The sequence below is a fragment of the Coffea eugenioides genome, chromosome 3 (genome assembly GCF_003713205.1).
Source record: "Coffea eugenioides isolate CCC68of chromosome 3, Ceug_1.0, whole genome shotgun sequence".
Classification (NCBI taxonomy): Eukaryota; Viridiplantae; Streptophyta; class Magnoliopsida; order Gentianales; family Rubiaceae; genus Coffea; species Coffea eugenioides.
The window spans coordinates 6,525,040-6,542,151 of NC_040037.1; the positions used below are offsets into that span (position 1 = coordinate 6,525,040).

Genomic DNA, 17,112 nt, shown 5'->3' on the forward strand with positions numbered 1-17,112 from the left:
TTTTTAATTTATATATATATATATAATAAAATTCCCTCTAAGAATAATCATGAGAAAAGTATGACACTTATTGACCATATTAATTTCTTATCTTATAAAATCAGATAAAAAGAAGAATTTTTATCAAAAATGCAAAAATATAGGCATAAGTTTCTCCACTTTACTAGATATACTTTCCTATAGATAAAAATTATAATCACATAAAAATCATTTCCAAATTTCATGAGAAAAGAAGTATCAAAACCGCATATATTTATTTTAAAAGGATAAGTGACAATATTTTATTTATTTATTATAGTTAATAACATATATGTGTATAAGGTTTTGGAAAAATTTTGACAGAGTCTCCCCTTAAAAGTGGACTAAAACTCCCTGCCAGCAACCACAAGAAACATAATTTAAGCACAAGAATTATATCAAACACAACTAAAACCACAAGTACCACACATATTTCTCCCCCCCACACTTAAATTACACATTGTCCTCAATGTGTAGGGAAGGAAATAAACAAAAGTAGAAAAGAAAAGAAAGAAGTACTCCCCAAGTCAATGGCTGAGATCCGTATCAGCCACTAATCACGGACCACTGTCAAAATACAAGTACCTACCACATAGAAAACAGAAAAATAAAATGAAGTTAAACATCTTAAGTTCCACAAGTTAAGATAATTAGGCAAGCAAGTTCATCAACTAAAGATAGCTTCTGCAGTGTGCCAAGTCAGTCATCCCCCTCGGCATCATCGTCATCCTCTGCATCACGATTGGGCGGTGGATGAATGCCCAAATGATCTTCAATTCGGCTTAGACGATTCCTAACGTCAGCGAACTGGAATGCAAAGTCCTCCATATGGTCAAAAAGTCGCTGCCAATTAGTTTGTGGTGGAGGAGGAGGTGGTGCTGCAGTAGAAGGTCCAGCTTCATCCCGACCATGTCTAGCCTTTTGTCTCTGCTCCTGAACAGGGCGTGGAATGTCTCCCGTGCCAATACCAAGGCGGCGAAGAGTAGTGATAGTCATCTCAGCACGTGGTGGAACATACTCCCGCCGCATGCCTTCCAAGGGAACCTCAAAACGGGGGAAGATGAAAGTCAGTAGACGAGGAAATGAAAGTTTGAAGGAAGTTGTCTTACGCCTCGCCGTAGACCTAATGTGGCTGATGATGATGTTAGGCAGTGAAATCCGAGCATATGGAGATGTCCGGTTATGGAACATGTAATCCAAGAAGTAGATATCGCTCTTGCGGACCTCCGTGTGCCCCGTCTTCTTTGGGATGACATTGTGAGCCATCATGTAAATGATAAGACGATGACGAGGTTCGAATACATTCGCCAATATAGTCTCCTTTCTGGTAGAGCGAAAAGGTTGGTACTCGAGACCAAACCTAGCCATGGCCAATGAGGGATCCCACCTCCTATTCGGGGGAACAAACTCCTTCTTCAAATCTACTGGACGTCCGTCATCCATACACCCCAAAATAGCAGCCAAATCTTGCCGTGACAAGGTGATTCGTCTTCCACGCACCCAGGACTCAACTATTTCTCCACTATGGCGCGCCTTACTTTCAATGTTGGCGTAAAACTCGCGCACCAAGTCTGGGTAGTCATGGTTTGGAAGGGTGAGAATCGGAGCCCATCCTAGCTGAGCAAAAGCCTCTGAGATGTTGTACATCATCTCAACTGGTGGACTGACGTGCATCTCAAACAAAAACTCCAAATTAGCACGCGCCTCATGCCACTCCTGATTCCTGCGAGTGTTGAACCTAGCACTGTCAAATACCGATTTTTCCGCTCCACGGGAGGTGCCCTCACCAGGTCGACGGTTAATTGGCGGAGGAGAAGGTGAATTCTCCTCTTCAGTCACCTCCATCTCTTCATTAACCTCCCTCTCCTCACTGCTAGAGGACGAGGTTATCACACGTCTTCCCCTTGGCATAGTACCTATTAGAAAATATTGCAATTAACCACATGTAATTGGACACAATTAAAAATTTAGCCATGAATATCCTAAAATGATCCAAATAATCTCCAATTTATTCCTTCAAGTGATAACACGTTCAATAACTAATATATAAGACCAAATAAGCAGAACCAAAATTTATGCCCAAAAATTACTCAAAATCACCAATTGAAACAAGATATGCAATAATTATAACCCAATCGGTGAAATTAGCAACAATTATGATTATAACTATTGAGAATTTCAATAATAATATGCTTTTAGCTATAATCATGTTTAGGCAAAAATTAAACTAATTAACTCACCAAATCAACCAAATTACTCACTATACACAATGCACATGCTTAAACATCATCAACTAACCATTTTTAACCATAATTTAACATCACCAATGGCTCAAAAACATCCTAGTTCCTTTTTCCAATTTCATCTAAATATAGCAATTGTGAATTTTAAAGTACTTGAAAACCAATAAATTGCTACATTTAAACATTTAAACATGCTTAAACAATCATAATAATCATGAATAAAATCAAAAATAACCATGAACCTCATCAAATTTTCGAAATTAAAAGATGTCAGATAGCTCAGGATAAAAAATATGAACTTCTAAAATCAAAAGATTTGATGAAGAAACTTACCTCAATCACGTAGAAGGATGTTTGGTGATGCTAAAAATGCAAAAAGCCCTATGAAACAACCTCCAATTGACCTCCAATTGAAGAAATTAGAGTTTAAGAACCCTAACCTTCAATCCCTCAAAAACCTGATTTTAGGTGTTTTTCTTGGATTTTAATCGGTTAAAAAGGTTGTATGAAGCTCAAAAGGTGTTGGGGTGATGCTTTTTAGCAAGATTATGGAGTATAAATGAAAATTTGTGAGTTGGGTAGAAGGAAGAGGGAAAAACGCGGCTGGAAAAATTGGAGAAGTGAAGAAGAAAGGCTGAAATCGCGTTTCTGAAGGCCATATTCAGACACAGAAAACGCGACTAAAAACGCGCCTTCAACTCGCGTTTTTGAAGTCGCGTTTCCTGCACAAATCTTGCAGGAATGAAAACGCGACTGTGTTGGAAAACGTGACTTCGAGTCGCGTTTCAGAAGTCGCGTTTTTGAGTCTTGATCCAGGCTTGAAAACGCGTATTCCATTAAAACGCGACTTTAGGTCGCGTTTTGAAGGCGCGTTTTCTTTTCTGCAGGTGCAGAATTGAAAACGCGGTTCTGAGAAACGCGACTTGTAGTCGCGTTTTCTTGGAAAACGCATTTTCTGCTTCGATTTTTAGCAGAATTTCAACTTTTGAAAAATTACAAAAGGTACCCCAATGACTCAAAATGCATCATAGATCATTTGTTTGCCAATTTTAATGGCTGGAACAAATGTAAAACATTAAAAACATGCATTTTACCCCTTTATAATGAATCAAAAACACCTTTAACGCAAATCGAGGGGTTGAGTTGTTTGATCAAAGTTCGCCTTTTTTGTACTCAATTGGTCATCCTTGCCTTCAATTGCCAACCCTACATTATAAAAACAACAATTTAGCTAAAACATTTATTCAAACCACAAAATCACACCAAATTAACAAATATAACCTAAATATTCGGTTGCCTCCCAATTAGCGCTTTTGTTTATAGTCGTTGGCTCGACTCACACATTCAGTTTCTTAAATTGAAGAAGAGTCGCCCAAAAGACATATGAGTCCTTTGGGTACGATTTCACCTGCCAAGTAGGGTTTCAATCGTTGTCCATTGACCTTAAACCTTACATTTCTTGAATTTGCCACTTCAACCGCTCCATAGGGAAATACTTGAGTGACTTCAAATGGTCCAGACCACCTTGACTTCAATTTTCCTGGAAATAACCTCAGGCGTGAATTGAATAAAAGCACTTTTTGCCCTACCTGAAATTGTTTAGGAATAATGTGCTTGTCATGCCAATATTTGATCTTTTCTTTGTAAATTTTGGCATTTTCATATGCATGTAACCGGTGTTCCTCCAATTCACTCAGCTCAAGTAATCTCCTTCCACCTGCAAGATTAAAATCTATATTAATTGCTTTAATAGCCCAATAAGCTTTATGTTCAATCTCTACAGGTAAGTGACAAACTTTTCCATAGACTAAACGATACGGCGACATCCCTAAGGGAGTCTTAAATGCCGTTCGGTAAGCCCATAGTGTGTCATCTAGCTTTGTAGCCCAATCCTTGCGTGATTTATTCACAGTTTTCTCCAAAATGAGCTTTATCTCACGATTAGCTAGCTCCGCTTGTCCATTGGCTTGAGGATGGTACGAGAGTGATGTCTTGTGCCTACAGCCATATTTAAACAATAAGGAATCCAGTTGTTTGTTACAAAAATGTTTTCCTTCATCACTTATTATGGCCTTAGGTATACCAAATCTACAAAAAATGTTCTTTTTAAGGAATCGGAGTACAACCTTAGAGTCATTAGTAGGTGAAACGATTGCTTCTACCCATTTAGAAACATAATCCACTGCTACTAAGATGTACTTATTATTAAAAGAGCTTGGAAATGGTCCCATAAAGTCTATACCCCATATATCAAATAATTCAACTTCTAAGAAGGTAGTTAGGGGCATTTCATTCTTTCGAGATATATTTTCAGTTCTTTGGCATGCATCACAACTTTTAACATATTCCCGAACATCTCGATACATAGTTGGCCAATAAAACCCTGATTGCCATACCTTTGCCACAGTTTTTGAGGTGCTAAAATGTCCACCTGTTTCAAGGTTATGACAATGATATAAAATATTATGTACCTCGTTTTCGGGAATACATCGACGTACCATACCATCGGCACAATGTTTATACAGCAATGGTTCCTCCCAAAAGTAACTTTTGACATCATGTAAGAATTTCTTCTTTTGATGGTAATTAAATCCCCTTGGAATCTCTCCACTTACCAAAAAATTAGCAATATCAGCATACCATGGAGAATTGATAATTGCTAGGACAAACTCATCCGGGAAATTCTCTTGAATAGGAACTTGATCCTTGACTGGAATATATTCTAGGCGTGATAGATGATCCGCTACTAGATTCTCTGTTCCCTTTTTGTCTTTTATCTCCACATCAAATTCCTGCAATAAAAGAATCCACCGAATTAGTCTTGGTTTTGCATCTTTTTTATGTAACAAATATTTAAGAGCCGCATGATCCGTATATATAATAACTTTAGATCCTACTAGATAAGATCTAAATTTATCCAAAGCAAATATCACTGCCAATAGCTCTTTTTCTGTAGTTGCATAATTGAGTTGTGCCTCATTTAGCAACTTGCTAGCATAGTAAATGACGTGCAACCGTCCTTCTTTCTTTTGTCCCAAAACTGCTCCAACCGCATAATCACTTGCATCACACATCAATTCAAATGGTATTGACCAATCAGGCGAAATTATAATTGGGGCCGAAATCAATTCCTTCTTCAACCTTTCAAATGCAACCAAACAATTGTCATCAAATTGAAAAGGAGTATCTTTACATAATAAATCACATAATGGCTTTACTATTTTAGAAAAATCTTTAATAAAACGTCTATAAAAGCCAGCATGTCCTAAAAAACTCCTTATCCCCTTGACATTGCTTGGGGGTGGCAATTTTTCGATGACTTCTATTTTGGCTTGATCCACCTCAATTCCCTTGGAGGAAATCTTGTGTCCTAAAACAATTCCTTCTTTTACCATAAAATGACATTTCTCCCAATTCAGTACAAGATTTGTTTCCTCGCATCTCTGCAAAATCAATTCCAAATTATGAAGACACTGATCAAAAGATGAACCATACACAGAAAAATCATCCATAAATATCTCCATAATTTTCTCAATATAATCAGAAAAAATAGCCATCATGCATCGTTGAAAAGTTGCGGGAGCATTGCATAACCCAAATGGCATTCTTCTAAAGGCAAAAGTGCCATAAGGACATGTAAATGTGGTCTTCTCTTGATCCTCTGGAGCTATAGCTATTTGATTATATCCTGAAAAACCATCAAGAAAACAGTAAAATTCATATCCGGCTATTCGCTCCAATAATTGATCAAGAAATGGTAGGGGAAAATGATCTTTTCTTGTTACCGTATTTAACTTACGATAATCGATACACACTCTCCACCCTACCACAAGTCTAGATGGAATTAATTCATCATTTTTACCCACGATTGTAGTTATTCCACCTTTCTTTGGTACCACATGAATTGGACTAATCCAAACACTATCGGAGATAGGAAAGACTATACCTGCATCAAGCCACTTAAGAATTTCATTTCTTACCACCTCTTTCATGTTTGGATTGAGTCTTCTTTGTGTTTCCACCACTGGTTTGCAACCGTTCTCCAATAAAATTCGATGCATGCATATAGAAGGACTTATACCTTTAATGTCTGAAATTGTCCATCCAATTGCCTTCTTACGCCTTCTTAGAACTCTTAACAACTTTGCACACTGTTCATCATCAAGGTCAGCACTAACAATTACAGGTAAAGTTTTATTTTCTCCAAGAAATTCATACCTTAGATGAGTCGGAAGTGGCTTGAGCTCTAACTTTGGAGGTTCAATTTCTGAAGGTTGTGAAAACCCTTTTCCTTGGCCAAGACTTTCATACAAATTACCCCTTTTATAAGGTGCTTGAAAATCCAAGTACTTGGCCAATTCTTCAATTTCTTCACAAACATCTTCTTGCTTACCTAAACTCATTAAACAATACTCAAGAGGATCTAAGTCAAAGTTGACTTGACTCATCTCTTGGGTTAGTTTATCAATTGTGCCAATAGAATAAGCATGATCGGTAAAAGAAGGGTATTTTTCCATTTCATTCAAATTAAATTCTACCTCTTCTTCACCTACTTGAAACTTAAGCTTGCCATTTTTGACATCAATAATAGTACCTGCAGTAGCTAGAAATGGTCTACCTAGAATAATTGGCATAGATATATCTTCTTCCATATCTAATACCACAAAATCCACTGGAATGATAAATTTTTGAACTTTTATCAATACATTCTCCAACACTCCCAATGGATATCTAATAGACCGATCTGCTAGTTGCAAAGTAATATTAGTGCGTTTAAGCTCATGCAAACCCAATTGTCTAGCCACCGTTAAAGGTATTAATGATACACTAGCACCAAGATCACACAATGCCTTAGAAAAATCAACGTTACCTATGGTGCACGGTATAGAAAAACTCCCCGGATCCTTCAACTTTGGTGGTAGCTTATTTTGAATAATTGCACTACATTCCTCCGTTAATGCTATTGTTTCGCAGTCTTCCAACTTTCTTTTTCTAGCCATGATTTCCTTGAGAAATTTCGCATAAGACGGAATCTGCAAAATAGCATCGGCAAAAGGAATGTTAATGTGCAATTGTTTGAAAAGTTTAACAAATTTTTCAAAATCTTTATCAAACTTATTTTGCTTTAATCTTTGTGGAAATGGAACCGCAGGAGGTATTGGAATGGTAGTGGAAGATGATGGTTGCTTTTCTCTTGGATTCTCCCGACTATTTTCCTCCACAATCGCCTCTTGGTTCCTCTGCTTTTCTTCTTGTTTTTCGTTCTCATCTTTCTCAACTTCCACCACTGGAGGATCTTCTAATTGTCTACCACTACGAAGAGTAATGGCTTGCACCTGCTCCTTAGGATTGACCTCTGTTTTGCTAGGTAATTCTCCTTGATTTCGATTATTCAAAGAACTAGCAATTTGACCAATTTGGACCTCTACATTCCTGTACATTGTAGTGAGTTGATCCAGTCTCCCTTCTACTCGTTCAAATCTGTCCGAAGTCACCTTAGCAAGTTTTTCCACCGCGATCTCCCAACTTGGTTTAGTTTCAGCCTGTGGTTGCCTTGGTTGAAATCCCGGCGGATTGGTTGGCCTTTGTTGATTGCCTTGATCTTTCCATCCAAAGTTTGGATGATTTCTCCACTCCGGATTGTAAGTATTCGAGTAGGGATTATTTGGAGCATTTCGGTTGTAATTATTGACAAATTGTACCTGCTCAGAATCAACACACTCATTAATATCATGTTCACCTCCACAGAAAGAGCAACATGTTACATGTGCATTAGATGAACTTGTACCAACTCCACCTTGTCTACTTAGCAACTTCATCACATTATTCATTTGAGCACTCAGCATATTGAGAGTGTCCATTTCTATCATACCTGCGTGACGTCTTGTATTACCTCTCTCATTGGCCCATTGGTAGTTATTTGCTGCCATTTCTTCTATCAAATTATGAGCCTCTTGGGGTGATTTACCCATTAAAGCTCCACCTGCGGCTGCATCAATAATAGTTTTAGTGGAGAAAGATAAACCATTATAAAAGGTTTGTATGATTAACCATTCCGGCAGTCCATGATGTGGACATTTCCGAAGCAAATCTCTAAACCTTTCCCATGCCTCATATAATGATTCTCCCTCCAATTGACTAAAACTAGTGATATCCATTCTAAGCTTAGCAGTCTTTCCTGGTGGAAAATACTTATTTAAGAATGCTCTTGATAAATCATCCCATCCGGTGAAAGTATTAGGAGCATGAGAGTGTAGCCAAAGTTTGGCCTTATCTCTCAATGAAAATGGGAACAATCTTAACCTTATAGCATCATCACTAACTCCATTCATTTTAATTGTATCACAAATTTCCAAGAATGTAGCTAAGTGTGTATTAGGATCTTCTACAGCATTACCTCCAAATTGAGATTGTTGAACCATTTGGATAAGTGATGGTTTAATCTCAAAGTTGTTAGCATTTACCGTAGGCCTTGCTATGCTCGTTTGAGATCCTTGTGTTCCCGGTAGAGCAAAATCTCGTAGAACTCGCCTATTTGCTTCATTTTCAGCCATTTCTTCTTCAAATGGTAGTTCTATCAAAATTTCCTCTATCGGTTGCCAAATCTCTTGTTCCTCTTGTTGTTGTGTGTGCCTCCTTTGTCTACGTAGTGTCCTCTCAATTTCTGGATCGAAAGGTGCGACTTCTCGAGACTCCCGGTGCATACACTACAAACAGAAATAAGGGATATTATGCAACTTCAATGGTAAAAAAAAACTGATTATAATATAAGATTAAATATAATTTAAAAAATAAAGCTGTCTAAATTAATAAAGATGATTAGGCTCTAATATTGCCGCTCCCCGGCAACGGCGCCAAAAACTTGACGGATTTTTACTTTAAGTGCAAGTTTAATTCCGAATTTACACCCGTTGGACTGCAAGTATACAGGTCGCAATTGTAGTACAAGATGTGTATCGGGTCGATCCCACGAGGAGCAATTAAAACAATTATTAGATACTAATTTACTCTATTATTTAGACTTACAATTAATTTGAGCAGAAACTTCAGATTTTAATTCAACTACAAAAATTCTTAAATAGATACATGCAATTTCACAATAGGAGTAGAATTTACTAAATATTAAGATCTAGGGATGTAGATTCCACATATAATACAAAAGATCTAAAACGAATGAATTTAACACTTGTTACTGCTCTTGTTTAACCAAGGATTCATTTCCAACAATACCAAAATCACATTTTCATGATAATAATGGGTTAAAACAGATTAGTTTTTCCTAATCTCTTGGAAAATACTAAATCTGTTTTGTGCATACCTGAAATATAGATTTTATCCACTTGAATGTATTTCTATTCTCATGAATATACTACTCAAGCTCTACTTATGTCATTCCATTATTTTTACCATTTCTCAATGAGTAAAAACAACTATAAACCTGCTATTGGTGATCAAGCAACAACAAGTAATCCAACATACACAAGTAGATAAGTTAATACAAGACATAACAAGCATAAATCACAATCACTTCATATCATTTGGCCATAAGCTTCATCTACTCCCTAGATAAAGGAAATTAGCTACACATGAATGATTTAACAATCAAACTCACAAGTTTATTAATGCAAAACATCATGAAGTACAAGTATAAGAAAGGTAAAAGAAAGCTTAGCCAATTGAAGGTAAAGCTCTCCAATTCCTGCTATGTTCTTGTACAAGATGGTTACAAGTGAAAAACCAAATGCTTCTCTAAGAACTCTTAACTAGAGAGAAACTTGTTGCAAGAAGGAAAACTAGCTACGTATGGTGATGCCAGGCTTCTCCCCTGTGTTTCTGCATAAAAGGTGGTAGAAATTCCATTCCTCTCACTTCATAATTTCCTCCACTCAGATTTTGTAAAAAGAAGTCAAAGATATGATGTTTCCTTTTTGTCCACACTCATTTGGTCTTCTCTTTTATTGCAGAAGCATGTGCACCGAATTCCCTTGCATCTTATAGCTGGAAAGTGGTATGAACACAAGAGAATTGACTGAGTCAAATTGCAGAATTTCGGCTATAAAACGCGCCTACACAAAACGCGGCATAAACTCGCGTTTTGTCTACTCGCGTTTTCACTCTGGCCTTATTTCAACTGCGATTTTCTCCATGATAAAGGCCAAACTAGCTTTTGTGCAAAACACAAAAGTTGTAGCCCTTTGAGTTATCTTTCCAATGCTTCAAGAATCATCCAAATCGGAGCTTTGTAGCCTGAGATATGATCAAAATACTGTCACCTGTTCAAACCTCTGTTTTAACTTCCGACCACAGAATGCAGCTTCTGTATTCCAACGTTTTGCCCATGAAGATGGCAGAAATGGATTTCGATGTCTTCATACGAATTGTAGGTCTCTTTCTTAGCTTTAAAATGGTATAAAGATCACCTCAATCCGATAAGTGTAGCTCCAGATATGGTCAAAATACTGAAGAGTGTCAAAACTGACTTGTATTGCATTTCCTCACTTGAACGTTTTTCACTTCATTCTTCTTGTTGCCACTTGAATTCATCACCAAATCTCTATTTTTTACCTCATTTGACATCCTTTGGTGATTGAATCATCATTCCTGCATAAAAATAAAGTTTTTACCATTAAAATCAATAGAAATGCAATATTATCCACTTTTACCAAAAATATATAATTTTACCAAAAACCTCTTTATTTTATTTATAAAACTAAATAATCAACTCAAAACTAACTAATAAAATGCACTTAAAAATACGTAAAATAAACTCTTATCAATACTTATTGACCATATTAATTCCTTAACTTATAAACTCAAATAAGAAGAAGAAATTTCATCAAATATGCAAAATATAGGCATAATTTTCTCGACTTTACTAGATATACTTTCCTACAAATGTAAAAATTATAATCACATAATAGTTATTTCCAAATTAACTAAGAAAAAGAAGTTTCAAAACCACATATATTTATTTCAAAAAGATATTTGACAAAATTTTATTTATTTATTATGATTATTATATATATAAGTATAAGATTTTGGAAAAATTTTGACAAAGTCTCCCCTTAAAAGTGGACTAAACTCCCTGCCAGCAAACCATAAGAAACAAAATTGAAGCACAAGAAATATTTCCAATAACATAACCAACATCAAACACAACTAAAATCACAAGTACCACACATATTTCCCCCTCACACTTAAAATACACATTGTCCTCAATGTGTAGGGAAAGAAAGAAACAAAAGAAAAGAAAAAAGTACTTCCCAAAGAAATGGCTGAGATCCTTATTAGCCACTAATCATGAACCACTGCCAAAATACAAGTACCTACCAAATAGAAAACAGAAAAATAAAATGAAGTTAAACAGCCAATGTTCCACAAGTTAAAACAATAGGCAAGCAAATCCGAAAACAAAAGATAGCATCTGCAGTGTGCCAAGTCAGTCATCCCCCTCGGCATCATCGTCATCCTCTGCATCACGAGTGGGCGGTGGATGAATGCCCAAACGATCTTCAATTTGGCTTAGACGATTCCTAATGTCAGCAAACTGGTAGGCAAAGTCATTCATATGGTCAAAAAGTCGCTGCCAATTAGTCTGTGGCGCAGGAGGAGGTGGTGTTGCAGTAGAAGGTCCAGCTTCATCGCGACCATGTCTAGCCTTCTGTCTCCGCTCTTGAATAGGTCGTGGAATATCTCTCATGCCAATACCAAGCCGACGGAGAGTAGTGATAGACAATTCAGCTCTTGATGGAACATTCTCCCGCCTCATGCCTTCCAACCGAACCTCAAAACTCGGGAAGATCAAAGTCAATAGACGAGGAAATAAAAATTTAAAAGAAATTGTCTTACGCCTCGCCGTAGATCGATTGTGGCTAATGATGATGTTAGGCAATGAAATTTGAGCATACGGAGAAGTTCAGTTGTGGAACATGTAATCAAGGAAGTAGATATCGCTCTTACGAACCTCCGTGTGCCCCGTCTTCTTAGGAATGACATTGTGAGCCATCATATAAATGATAAGACGATGACAAAGTTCGAAGACATTCGCCAATATGGTCTCCTTCCTGGTAGAGCGAAAAGGTTGGTACTCGAGACCGAACCTAGCCATGGCCAACGAGGGATCCCACTTCCTATTTGGAGGAACAAACTCCTTCTTCAAATCTACTGGACGTCCTTCATCCATACACCCCAAAATAGCAGCCAAGTCTGGACGTGTCAAGACAATTCATCTCCCACGCACCCATGACTCAACCATTTCACCACTGTGGCGGGCCTTACTTTCAATGTTGGCGTAAAACTCTCGCACCAAGTTGGGGTAGTAATAGTCTGGTAGAGTGAGAATCGGAGCCTACCCAAGCTGAGCAAAAGCCTCCGAGATGTGATACATCATCTCAACCGGTGGACTCACGTGCATCTCAAACAAGAACTCCAAATTAGCATGCTCCTCATGCCACTCTTGATTCCTGCGATTATTGAATCTAGCACTGTCAAATACCGATTTTCCCGCTCTACGAAAGGTACCCTCACCAGGCTGGCGGCTAACTGGTGGAGGAGAAGGTGACGTTTCCTCCTCAGTCACTTCCATTTCCTCATTCACCTCCCTCTCATCACTACTAGAGAAGGAATATATCACTCTTCTTTCTCTTGTCATCGTACCTAACAAAAAATTTCAATTATCCACATGTACTAAAACAAAGTTCATTATTCGGCAACAAATATCCTGAGTTAATCCAAGTAATCTCAAATACATTTTCTCAAATTCTAATCATTCAATGACCATACAAAAAGAGACTTATTTTCTGCATAAAATTGCCCAAAATCGCCAAATTAAACAAGATATACATCAATTATAACTCAATCAGTGAAAATAGCATCAATCATGATTATAGCAATTTATAATTAACAAAAATAATGTGCAATTAGCTATAACCATGGTTAGGCAAAAATTAAACTAATTAACTCACAAAATCAACCAAATTACTCACTATACACAATGCACATGCTAAAACATCATCAACTAGTCATTATTAACCATAATCATTGATCACCAATGACTTAAAAACATCGTAAGCCCATTTTTCAATTTCATCCAAATATAGCAATTGTGAATTTTAAAGTACTAATAGACCAACAAATTGCTACATTTAAACATATAAACGTGCTGAAACAATCTTAATAAGAATGAATAAAATCAAAAGTAGTCATATACATCATCAAATTTTCAAAATTAAAAGATGTCAGAAAACTCAGGATAAAAAATATGAACTTCTAAAATTAAAAGATTTGATGAAAAAACTTACCTCAATCTCATAGAAGAATGTTTGGTGATGCTAAATATGTGAAAAACCCTATGAAACAACCTCCAAATGACCTCCAATTGAAGAAATTAGAATTCACAAACCCTAGCCTTCAATCCCTCAAAAACCTAATTTTAGGTGTTTTTCTTGGATTTTAATCGATTAGAAAGGTTGTATGATGCTCAAAAGGTGTTGAGTTGATGATTTCTAGCAAGGCTATGGAACAAAATTGAAGATTTGTGGGTTGGACAGAAAATGGAGAGGAAAAACGCGGTTGGGAAGAAAAGAAAATGAAGAAATTGGAAGAGGAATCGCATTTTGTTGTTGGCTGGAAACAGAAAACGCAACTCATAAAACGCGCCGTCAAGTCGCGTTTCTTCACAAATTTCACAGGACTGAAGTCGCGTTTTCTTGGAACGTTTTTGATCCTTGATCCAGGCTTAAAACGCGTTTTCTTTTTTGCTGGTGTAGAATTGAAAACGCGATTCATTGAAAACGCAACTTGGTGGCGCGTTTTATTGAAAAACGCATTTTCTGCTGCGAAATTTCGCAGAAATTTAACTTTTGAAAAATTACAAATGGTACCCCAATCACTCAAAATGCATCATAGATCATTTGTTTGCCAAATTTATCAATGTACGCATATGTAAAACACTGAAAACATGCATTTTGCCCCTTTTAACGAATCAAAAACACCTTTAACGCAAATCAAGGGGCTGAGTTGTTCGATCAAAGTTCGTCTTTTTCACCTCAAATGATCATCCTTGCTTCCATTTGCCAACCCTGTAACACAAAAATAACAAATTAACTTAAATATATGTATTAAACACAAAATAACTCCAAATTAACACATATAACTTAAACATTGGGTTGCCTCCCAATTAGCGCTTTTGTTTATAGTTGTTGGTTCGAGTCAAAAAGTTGAATCATTTTAGAACATTAGGGAGCGATTTTCTCCCCACGGGTCGAAACTCCCGAGCCAATCTACCATGTGGTGAGCCATGCATTGATCTCCATAGTCCAATTTCCTCAAATGCCAAGGAGGAGTATTAGACTTGTCATATAAAGGCTCGACTTCACCTTGGAGTGAAATTTGCTTGTCTTTTTCGAGTTGGCTCAACTTTTCTCCACTTTCTTCATGGAATGGCGAATTTATTAAGCCAACTTCCATCCTTATCTTCTCCTCCCTTGCCCCTACACCATGAAAGTTAGTACCAAGGACATTTATAAATTTAACTTCTTCATTCCTTTTTTGGTTAACCTTTTCATCACATGGCATATTAGAAACAAGAGCAGTAGGCTCTATACTCCCTTCTTTATTACCCAAATTGAATTCCAATTCCTCACCATTAACCCGTAATATAAGTTTACCTTTTTTCACATCAATTATAGTTCGTGCAGTGGCTAAAAACGGTCGTCCTAGAATAATTGACATTCTCGCATCTTTCTTAATATCTAAGACAACAAAATCCACAGGTATTATAGATTGTCTTACCTTTATGAGCACATTTTTCAAAATACCCATTGGATTAACCGATCTGCCAATTGCAATGTGATATTGGTAGCTTTTAGCTCTTGAAGTCCCAATCTCCGAGCAACCGATAGTGGCAAGAGTGACACACTTGCACCTAAATCACATAAAGCATTAGAAAAATGCAATTGACCAATTGTGCAAGGAATATAAAAACTTTCCGGATCTTTCAATTTAAGAGGGAGTTTGTTTTTAATCAATGCACTACACTCTTCCGTTAATGCTATCATCTCATTATCTACAATTTTCCTCTTCCTTGACATGATGTCTTTCAAGAAACATGCATAAGAGGGAGTCTGTGTTATAACATCAATGAAAGGAATGTTAATGTGCAATTGTTTAAACATTTTGAAGAACTTTTCAAACTCCCGATCCTGTCCATCTTTCTTCAACCTGTGAGGAAAAGGAATCACATTAGAATTTAACTAAGAATTTAATTTGGGAGGAAGTGCATCAATATTAGTGACAACATGATCATTTTGGCTTTCTTTCTCCCCTTCGATTGCTTGCTCCTTGTCTTTTTCACCATCTGAATTTTCAAAATTAGATCCCTCAACCGTTTTACCACTTCTAAGAGTGATTGCACTGACATGCTCTCTTGGATTCACTTCGATTTTACTCGGCAATTCACCAGGTTTCTGTTGTTGATCACATTGGCAATTTGATCAACTTGAACCTCCAAGTTTCTGTACATCCCAGCCAATTGGTCCAACCGCCCCTCAACTCGCTTGAATCTATCCGAAGTCACCTTAGCAAGTTTTTCCACTGTGATCTCCCAACTTGGTTTAGTTTCAGCTTGTGGTTGCCTCGGTTGAAATCCTGGCGGATTGGTTGGCCTTTGTTCATTGCTTTGATCTTTCCATCCAAATTTTGGATGATTTCTCCACCCCAGATTATAGATATTGGAGTATGGATTGTTTTGGAGTGGACGGTTGTAATTATTGAGATATTGAACCTGTTCGCTGTTAGAATATATAGAATCATCATGGTCTCCTCCACAGTTAGTACAACACGCAACAACTACTCCTTGGTTAGAACTAGAACCAACTTGCCTGTTAAGCATCTTAACCACATTATCCATCTTTGCACTTAACATATTCAATGTATCTACTTCAAGCATACCTGCAGTTCTGTTTGTATTACCTCATTCGTTAGCCTATTGGTAATTATTAGCAGCAATTTCTTCAATCAATTGTTGACCTTTCTCGGCTGACTTTCCCATCAATGCTCCTCCCGCTGCCGATCTACATGCGTCTTTGTCGGATAGGTGAGATCATTGTAAAATGTTTGGACTATTAGTCAATTAGGGAGACCATGATGAGGACATCTTCGTTGTAACTACTGATAGTGCTCCTAAGTTTCACACAATTTCTATCCTTCCTATTGAGAGAAACTAGTTATATACATCCTAAGTTTAGCAGTTTTTCCAGGTGGAAAGAATTTGTTAAGAACAGCTTTAGCTAATTCAGCCCAAGTAGTAAAAGTGTTTGGTGGATGAGATTGTAACCAAACTTTGGCCTTGTCCCTTAGTGAAAATGGAAACAATCATAACTTAATTGCATCATCACTAACACCATTAAACTTTATAGTATCACAAATTTCAAGAAATGTTGACAAATAAGAATTTGGATCTTCAGTAGCATTACCTCCATATTGAGATGTTGAACCATTTGAATGAGTGATGGCTTAATCTCAAAATTGTTAGCATTTACCGTTGGTCTTGCTATGCTTGTTTGAGATCCTTGTGTTTCCGATAGAGCAAAATCTCGTAGAACTCGCCTATTTGCTTCGTTTTCGGCCATCTCTTCTTCAAATGATAACTCTATTAAGATTTTCTCTATCGGTTGTCAAATTTCTTGTTCCTCTTGCTGTGGTTTATGCCTCTTTTGTCTACGTAGTATCCTCTCAATTTCTGGATTGAAAGATGTAACTTCTTGAGATGTCCGGTGCATGCACTACAAACAGAAATACGAGAGATTATGCAACTTTAATTGTCAAAAACTGATTAAAATGCAAAATTAAC

At 37.0% G+C, this 17,112-nt stretch overlaps 1 protein-coding gene and 2 non-coding genes across 3 annotated transcripts in view; all 3 read left to right on the forward strand.

The window, feature by feature from the left end:
- LOC113765366 (UPF0481 protein At3g47200-like) overlaps positions 1-17,112 on the forward strand; it is an 85,022-nt gene that overhangs the window by 62,433 nt on the left and 5,477 nt on the right. The window lies entirely within an intron of this gene.
- On the forward strand, positions 8,322-8,428 carry LOC113767259. The gene has a single exon (XR_003467974.1). It is a non-coding gene; the product is annotated as a small nucleolar RNA R71 (small nucleolar RNA).
- Positions 16,399-16,505, forward strand: LOC113767184. Its single transcript, XR_003467904.1, has one exon. It is a non-coding gene; the product is annotated as a small nucleolar RNA R71 (small nucleolar RNA).